Below are 9,777 nucleotides of genomic sequence, written 5' to 3'. Positions count from 1 at the left end.
CCTGCTGACTGGCCACTACACCGGCAAACCCTCGCCCTCCATCAAGTGGTACCGCAATGACGAGGAGAGGACAGCGAAGCCAGCACAACACGTTCAAGAACCCCCTGACCACCATGTCTCTGGGCCTGATGAAGGCCAAGCGTGGGCACAGTGGAAGATATGTGATAGTGGTGGAGAACAACACAGGCTCCAGGAAAAGAGTCTGCAAGGTCACTATAGTCGACCGCCCCACTGCTACCGGTGACCCTGTGACCTGTGACGAGATACACAAGGAGTGGATGGCGACCTGAACACACGAGAAACGCCTAACACGTGCAGTAAAACAGGCCTGTCCACATTGTTATTTTTTTTAGATTACTGTCTTACTGTCTGGCGCTGCCACACGACAGACTCACAGAAACATCAACTGAATGTACGATACATTCAACACACATCAAGACCACCACAGAAGGACGCACCCCTGGCAGAGAACAGCTTGTCAACATCGAAGCGACATCTGTCAGATTCATGCCTTCACAAACAAGAACAACTTCACAATGTTATATGCACCTGAAAAAAAAAAAAAAAAAGATGAACTAGGAATGTGATGAAATGAAATCATTGAGATAGCATTACGTAATAATGAGCAAAAAAAATGCATTTCTGAAGGAAGAAGTGGTCACATGATCACATTGCATCACATTTGAATTACTTAAGTTACAAAATTGTATTGTTAGACAAGAAAGAATCAGTTGGTTTGTTCACTCATGGAAGAGGACATGTAACGTTGTTGTTTTGCACCTGTATGGTGGACAGTTGATAGTATATGCACTAGAATTACATACAGGAGCGATGCATAGGACGTTTTAACTCCTCAATTATAGAGAAGAAATGGATAAAATTGTCTGATTCTAAGTAAAGACCAACAAAACTGAGACAATCACAGATGAAAGTGACACTCAAACTCATGTTAAATACAACTGGATCTTAAGTAATTTCATCAAGAATCATTATAAATTGTGAATATATATATATATATTTTTGAACATTTTCCCATAATCAATCATGTTAGTTTTTTATTAACCACTAGGTTAACGGTTTTCAATTTTATTTTTGACACATTAGCCACTAAGGTAATGTCTATTGTAAATATTACTATGTTTGTATGTGTACAACCATGATCTTAGCTCCCATAGATATTATCATGAAGACACATAGTTACCACTTAAATGTCTGAGTCACGACGTGAGAGACTGGAGGTAGGCCAAGATATATGCACAGCTATAGCTTCTAATGAGTATGTTAATTGTTGTTTGATATCAGAGTTGAGGACCACTCATTGATATAGGTATTTGAGTGGTTAAATCAGACCATTATTAATAAAAGAAAAGGGTGATATTCCCACATCCCACATCTCTGATATCAAAATAACACAGACTTTAGTCCAGTCAATCATGTCATGAATCACTTATGTAAATATTTCTATTTTAAACCGTTATGCCAACCACGGATTTGAATTGATTTTCACTCATTAATCCAGTTAACCAACAAATCACAATGGCCAACATTTTCATTATGTTAATTGTTTTCTATTTCATTCATTATCTGATAACCGATGGATTACATCGGTCCCATTCTTTTACCATATCTATTCACTTTTACCTGTTCCAAATAATCCTGGTATATTATACATTAATCTCACCCACATGATGAAGAGAAAAGTGAGTAACTGTGGAATAATATAATGATTCCCCAACTCTCATGTAAAGACATTCCCCTCCCCTGTGTCCCCTTACCTGTGTGCCCCTCCCCCACCCATTTGACCTATCAAATGGGACCACATCCCCCCCCTTTTAACTATATAAGGCTCCTCCCGACCACAATCCAGGTCTCCACCTGGGTCATTCAGCTAATCACCTGAGGCGAGCCCCTCAGCCATTCTCTCTAACTACTATGTATATAATTCTATCTGTCTGGATAATAAACCTTATTATCTTGATCTCGGTTGACTGAGTACATTCTTCAGGATATCCACAATATCCCACAATTCCCGATAGAAACAGCAACACGATGTTTGTGGCTACACCAAACCACCCATCCTGATAGAAACAGCAACACGGTTATGATGGTTTGTTTTAACGTTAAGATGGAAAGTTAGTATTTTAAATGTTACTTGTCCTTTCGGACAAGTTATGTTTTTGTAGGTTTTTGCTACCGGGCAGTCCGGTAGAGAGAGAGAGAGAGAGAGAGAGAGAGAGAGAGAGAGAGAGAGAGGAGGAATGGGAGATAGACCGGGGAAGACATTCGGCAAAAATCACCGGGTCCGGGAGTGAGACGCTCAGCCAGTATTCATATAACTAGGTTATAGGATAACCTTTAGTTATATTATCATACTGGCCAATCGCGTCTCAACTCGGAGACAGAGAACGTTCCACCGGCTTGAGACGCCGAGCGCCAAGCAGGAAACGTTTCACAAGAGGGTGGCTGAACAATGTAACACCCTCAAAACCCACATGACAAAAGGATATAGCTGCGGCGTATACCCTCACCGTCTACCCAAAATAGACTGAAGGAAGGAAAGGACATCGTCCAGGGGGCAGGACACCGGGTCCCAGCCCCCCACCTTACACCACTCTTGAAAAGTACGCCACTTACCCGCGTAAACCGCGATAGTGGAGGGAGCACGCGCGTTTCGGATGGTGTTGACCACAGAAGGGTCAAGACCCATCCCCTCCAGACTCACCCCCTCAACAGCCAAACCATCAGTGGCTGTTCCAGAACAGGGAACAGCCACAGAGACCCGTGTGCCTGAGAGAGGGCCCGCGATGACCAAGGAACAGGCCATGGCGGGGCTACCAAGAGCTGGATCAGGACCGGGAACCACACAGCCGTGCCCCGTTCCGGTGCGATCAGGATCAAAGTCTTGCGCTCCCGACGTATCCGCTCCAACAGCTGAGCTATCAGATGTATGGGGGGGAACGCGTACAGAATCCCGGGCGGCCATGGATACATTGAGAAGGCATCCACCCCCAAGGGAGGATTGTCCCCCCGACTGACCGAGAACCATAAGGGGCACTGGTAAGACTGTCTGCTCGCAAACAGATCCACCGTGGCTTCCCCGAACCGGTCCCAGACTTGTCTGACTATGTCTGGACGTAGTCCCCATTTGTCGGAATGTGGACCGCCCCGCGACATCACATTTGCGCCCACATTCTGCTTGTCAGGGATGTAGAGCGCCCTCAGGCTGCGCAGATTGAGAGACGCCCATAGCCAGAGCTCAACCACCGCCCGGTGCAGACGGATGGAGCGTACTCCACCGTGTCTGTTGATATACGACGCTGTCGTCGTGTTGTCCATCCTGACCAACACGTGCTCGCCCACCACCAGGTGGCCGAGCCGCTTGAGGACCAGAAGGACCGCCTTCAATTCCAACACATTGATATGCAGTACAGACCGGGTAGCATGGCACGTCCAGCTGCCCCCTACTGCGTTGGTCCGACACGTCCCCCCCCATCCTGTGAGGGTGGCGTCTGTGAAGACCGTGACATGTGATAGCCTGCTGCCCATGGAGATCCCGCTGGTGAGGGTACCAGTCCTCCCCCAGTGGTCGAGATCCCCCAGTATTGACATGGGAACCTTCAGTCGTTTCCACTTGCCTCTCACCAGGGCCCTCATTCATCAATAGTGTGCGTAGAACATTTCTATTTCCACACGTAAGCACGGAATGTAGAACTAGTGTACGCACAGGGAAGTCGGGATTCATCACACAGTGCGTACGCAGGCTCTATGCTCCTCCGTGTTGATGAATACCACTTTGTTCTACCGTCAATGCTCGTGCATGATTATCCATATATGGTCATGAAAATGAGGAAACACCCCCCATGGGATGTGAAATAATGGACCGACCCGAGCGGGACTCTGAGAAACTCCACGGAGAATTCACTGCTGTCGAACCAAGAAGACACTATCGCGTATTATGGGATAAATAAAAGGCGGATTTGTAAACGGTGATGTCAGATATCAACGGCTCCCTAAGACCATTGCTGCAATTCTGCCTGGACAGCTCAAAATACTAATAAAGACAGCTCGTTGACCACTGTTTGGCGTTGGTTGTGTGTCATTATAACCGTGCTGTAATATGAATGCCTTTATTAGTTGTGTTCGATTGGCTATATGATTTTTAGAGGCATCTATTTTGTTGTCGGCTAATAAAGACCGCGCTGGAATATGACTGCCTTTCCCCGTGTTGTTTGATTAATACCAGGGATTAAAGTTCTCCTCAATTTGATTCCAAATCGCGATGGATCTCCCGTCAATTTTCTACCTGCTGCATATGATTTCTAGAGGCATACTACAATCCATTTTGATGTCAGTATTGGGTAGCCTACATAAACAATAATACGAGCTATACAAGAACAATGAATCTTACTGCCATGTATGATGTAGCCGATACGCCATGTGTAGCCTGCCTATATGTGATCAATACAAACATGAACTTGAATTCCATCATGTCTGTGTGCGGGTCACTGCGGGAACTCACAAGGCTGTTGTCACAATGTAAATAAGAACGTGCACTGAAAAGTTACAGTATGTAGTTGGTTGATCATTTGTATGACAGTCAGTAAACCCTTGCAAAAAGTATCCGTTTTATTTAATGAATTGAAAACATTCAGCATCGCCTTCCTCCCGGCATCCAGCAATAACATGTATCAGGCAAATGCGCATCGCAACATTGACTGAGTGGAATCCCTTTCTATTCACATAACTGCATTTGTGATGGAGCTTTGACAGCTACAGTAACAGTCTATTGGTCGATCCATCTCCAATATCACGATGGACCGTGCCGCGGTGGCAAAGACCCGAGGGTGGAGAGGATCTTGAATGAATTCCATCATCATATATATATGTTGTGTGTCTGTCCACTATGTTTGTTACTTTGTTATTCCCCCCCCCCTATCTATGTAAAGCGACCTTGGGTCTCTTGAAAGGCGCTATATAAAATGAAGCTATTATTATTATTGTTATTATTATTATTATCATCACATCTGTGCGGGAGCTCACAAATAGACTGTTAGTCTCAGTGAAGTTTCAACGGAGGTCATCTATTCTAACCAACAAATTGAAGTAGAAAGCATTTCGTGACCAATCTTATTTGGAAACATGACACACAAAATAATTTGCTTTTTATTTGAAACAATATCTAATCGCGTTTGGAGGTTGGTGTTTTGCGTCTGCCCCCCCGTGCCAAACAAGCAGGCCAACCTCTTGTTCGCGTGTGAGCCCGTTATAATTACACTACTGTCGCTATTTTACAATGAACTATAATGAATTACGGGTCATACAGAAGTTGAACACTAATGCACGGAAGCTTATTTCCGCCTTGAAACTAATGCAGGACTGAGGAGTGCTTATGCGTAGTAACGATATTCTACCACTGGGCGTCAGGTACGCCTGGTCTGACCTGTGCGTAGATGTAAGCACGGAGTCAAGTTCAAATCGAAATTGATGAATCCCACTCTTTGCTTAGAAATGATCGTACGCACAGGGTAAGCACAGATCTGTGCGTAGAACACGTTGATGAATGAGGGCCCAGGTCTATTTTCATACTGGAAAACCACCTCTGTATCCTCCTCATGAAGAGGAGGCCAAGAGGGACCACAGAGTGAGCAAATGCCATCATACCGAGTAGGCGCATCACGGACAGCGCCGTAACCGTCTTGCCAGGACGGAGCCCCCTGAGCGCGTCGAGAATAGCCACTCGCCGCCGCTCCGAGAGGGTTGCCCTCATGGGCCTTGAGCTTAGAACCAAGCCCAAGTACTCTGTTGTACCTGTTGACTGGGAAGAGGAGTACTCTTCTCCCAGTTCACAGCAAAACCCAGACTGGTGAGGAATTCCACCACCAGCCTGGTATGAGACCTGGTGACCTCCTCCGACCGGCTGAGGAGCAGAATGTCGTCGAGATAGAAAATAACTCGTATCCCCTGACGACGTAGAGGCTTTAGCGCGGTCTCTACGCACTTGGTGAATGTGCAGGGGGCCAGAGAATAGCCGAACGGCAGCCTCTGGTATTCATACGCTACACCCTGAAAGAGGAAGCGAAGAAATGTCCTGTGAGGAGGGAAGATCGGGATGTGAAAGTACACATCCTTCAGGTCTATGGAGGTGAACCAGTCTCCCACTCTGACGGAGCTTATCAGGTGTTTGACGGTCAACATCCTGAACCGCCTCGTCACAATCAGCCGATTGAACGCAGACAGATCCAGAATAGGTCTGACACCTCCCGATTTCTTGGGCACCTGAAAATACCGGGAGTAAACGCCACACATCGCGTCCTCCCTTGGGACCACGATGATGGCTTGCTTCGCTAACAGAGATTGGATCTCGTCGGCCAGAGCTGTCACTGCTGCTGACCCTGACAACAAGGTCTGCACCAAACCTGAAAACGGAGGGTGGGGTAGCGCAAACTGCAACACAAGCCCCCGCCTCAGCATTCTCTCCATCCACCTCGACATATGGCACTGCTGTAGCCATATGTGATGATAATCCCAAAGCGTACCCGCCGCCACTTGGCGCCGGTCCGCCAGGAACCGTAGATAGGCGGCCCGGTCCCACCCGCTGTGCGTTGCCAACCCTGGACCCACCAACCGCGCGAGCAGGGTGTCTCATGGAGTCTGGACATCGGACCCTGACACTACTAACGAGGCAATCGCACCCAAGGGGGGACCCCGACAGAAAGGGCCGGTTTGATACGGGGGAAGCTGATGTCACACTGGGTGACAAAAGCTCCCCCACTGAACACCTGCCCTGGATCGTTCCTCAGCATGGATCGCTGAGGAACTGTTCTACAGCTGGACATGCGAGGTGCTAGGACCCCACACTGCCCGATAGGGTGGGTTCCTACACACCGTAGCCCTGCAGTGATATTACTACCACCCAAATCACGCGCGCCTGCCTGACCACTGCCGGTCATCCGGCCGTGGGAGGCACTAACGTGATAACCGGCCTGGCGAAGGCGGGGTTGGGGGAACCCGCGCTGTGTCCCAAGAGGCCTCGAGCTCCCCCGCTGACAACCTTTGTTGTTGACAGACATAACACCAGGCTCACCAAACACAGACGCAGAATGTGTGGCGTGGGAGCCGCTTGACAGCACAACATTCTCACGGACAGACCCAGGCCTAGCCATCAACTGGGTGTCAGCCCCTGTCCCCATGAGAAGCGAAACGTGGGGCCGCTTGCGCTTCATTGAAGGCACAGGGCCCGCAACCAAACGAAACAAATCAGAGCCCTTATCCCGCTGGTGTTGGGGGGGGGGAGTGACCGGAGAGTGAGCTAGACACAGCTAGACGGCGACGGTTTTTTAAGGCGTGCTCATCTAATGTAGCCGATCCCTCGGCCGCCAAGGCTGTCGGCCTGTTTTCGTTGTGTCCAGGGTACCTCAGGCGGGGGAAACATGGCCGCTGGTTGAGGGCCTCGCCACAGTCGTTGACGAGGCCGCGCTCTCACCTCTGGCTGCGTGGTGCGAAGCGGTGTGGGGCCCAGGTCAAATACCGCCCGCGTTTCCGCGGAAAGACCAAAGAGTCCCTCTGCAGAAAGGGGAGCCCTAAGGAGGAGAAACCTTTTCTCCTCCTCAAGGGAAGACTGCTCCAACCAGAGATGCCTGTGAATAAGAGTTGATAGCATCCTGATCCTCCCTGCGGTTATAGCCTGCGACTAGGGATGGGTACCGAATTCGGTACTTTTAAAGGTATTTACCGAAACACGTCGGTACTACCGAGTATCGATTCACGTGAGATACAGAAAAATAATTTTTTTATCTTTAATTTTTTTTTTTTACTTTTTTCTTTTCATGTCAACGTTCACACGCACAATATATGCTTACCTAGGATTTGACTTGATTCAACAACAAAGCAGTCGGGGCAATGGCAAGCCAAAAACGGTCGAAAGTGTAGTTATTTGAAGTTAGGATTTTTTTTAACGACTGAGGTAGATTACATTTTTAGAGACTAAAGTACCGAAAAAAGGTACCGTTGGGTACCGGTATCGATTCACAGGTACCGATACCGGTACCGTATCAGTTCAAATGTGAAAGGTACCCATCCCTACCTGCGACTGAGTTAAAAGTTCTATAATCCCAAAAACACGCGCGATGTTTTCGGCGTCGGCTGGCCCTACAGCCCCACTACCCGACACCATTGTGGACAGAAAAACAGTCAACTGAGCAATGACACTGGTCGCTGCTAAATTCCATTCTGTGGCGGTATAAACTTCATCAGCCCATACCGCCACCTGCCGGGCCGACTCGCCCTCAGGCGTTGGCTTCCGGGTGGGACACCGTTCAACCATGCCAGGGCAAAGGATCGATGTTACCTGGCTCTCAAGCCAGGGCACACCTGCCTTGCGCCCTGTTGTCAGCCCATTCACCCATAAAAGGGGTAAATAAGCCTCAGCAAAACCCCCCACATCAGATACCGATTGACCTTCAGCAATGAACCGGTTAAGAGGAGGGAAGAGAGGTGACAGCCCACGGCGGGGAACAAAGGAACAGTGACCCAGCATCGTAGCATTAGCATTAGCCGCGCGCTCCAGGATAGCTGGGAAAACATCCAACTCAGAGTTATGACGACAACGTTTACCCAGATATCCTGCCCCTTGCGCCAATACACAACTCGGTTGTCTCACGGGACAACGAGCAGTATCACAAACGCTAGCATTGATGCCTGGCAGCGCAGGCCCTACCTGTGCGCGACCTAGCCCGACAGCTAGCCGCCGTGCGACGTCCCTCGATCCGCTGTCACGAGACGAGGAAACCCCAGGCCAGGCCCGATGCGCTGTTAGGATGTGCCGAGGAGATTCCAGGGGCTGGCAAATCTCCGGCGAAACCCCAAAATTGTGTAATTTCTCTCTGCATTTCATAACAACTAGTTCATGGAGTGTACTGCAGCGTCCATGTTGGAAACAAAAAAAGAGGAAGGTAGAGTGTGACCATGTCCGGCGTCATATAGTAGGACGCGGGGGCGTGGCCTGGTCACGTGCATGTGAGTGCAATTGTTTGTTCGTGAGCACAGTAGGTGCTAGGAGATAAGAGATATCTCTTTATGGCGAAGAGCGAGACGCGATTGGCCAGTATGATAATATAACCACAGTTACCTTAACCACACTGTTACTAACCCTAACCAAGATTCAAGATTCAAGTTTTATTTGTCACATACATACACAAGACATGCAGTGAAATGTAGGAACCATACTGTTACCTTAAATGAACCCTAACCCTAACCATACTGTTACCTTAAATAACCATAACCCTAACCTTAACCACACTGTTACCTTAAACTAACTATAACCTTAACCCTAACCCTAACAGGCTGGGTGTCTTGGTCTAGTTAGTGAGTGCACTCACCCCCCCACCACCACAAGCATAGTCAGTTCAACTCCCAATCGTGCTTTCTTGGGGTCTTTCGCCGATACGTAAATATATTACTTATACTATGTATAACACAACGTACATTATGTACCTTTTCCTGTGGTCGATGAAGTACTTTATTTACACTTACCGGTGTGATCGCGTGGCAGTGACATACATTTAAGAGGTTAAACATTTTTGACACGCTACCAACAATAGCATAATTGCACCTTCCAGTTTGTACACGTTCACAATCACCTCATGTACAACTGAAATCAAACCTCAGCAGTGCTTTTATCCATAACCATAACCTGATAGAATTCTTCCCTCACACACACAAACACAGGAGGGCATTCAGGGGATGGTAATATGTTGGTTGTTTAAAGGATATTCTCTA

Source organism: Notolepis coatsorum (assembly GCF_963971535.1).
Source record: "Notolepis coatsorum genome assembly, chromosome: 10".
NCBI classification, from domain to species: Eukaryota; Metazoa; Chordata; class Actinopteri; order Aulopiformes; family Paralepididae; genus Notolepis; species Notolepis coatsorum.
Note: the sequence above shows the minus strand (reverse complement) of the source record.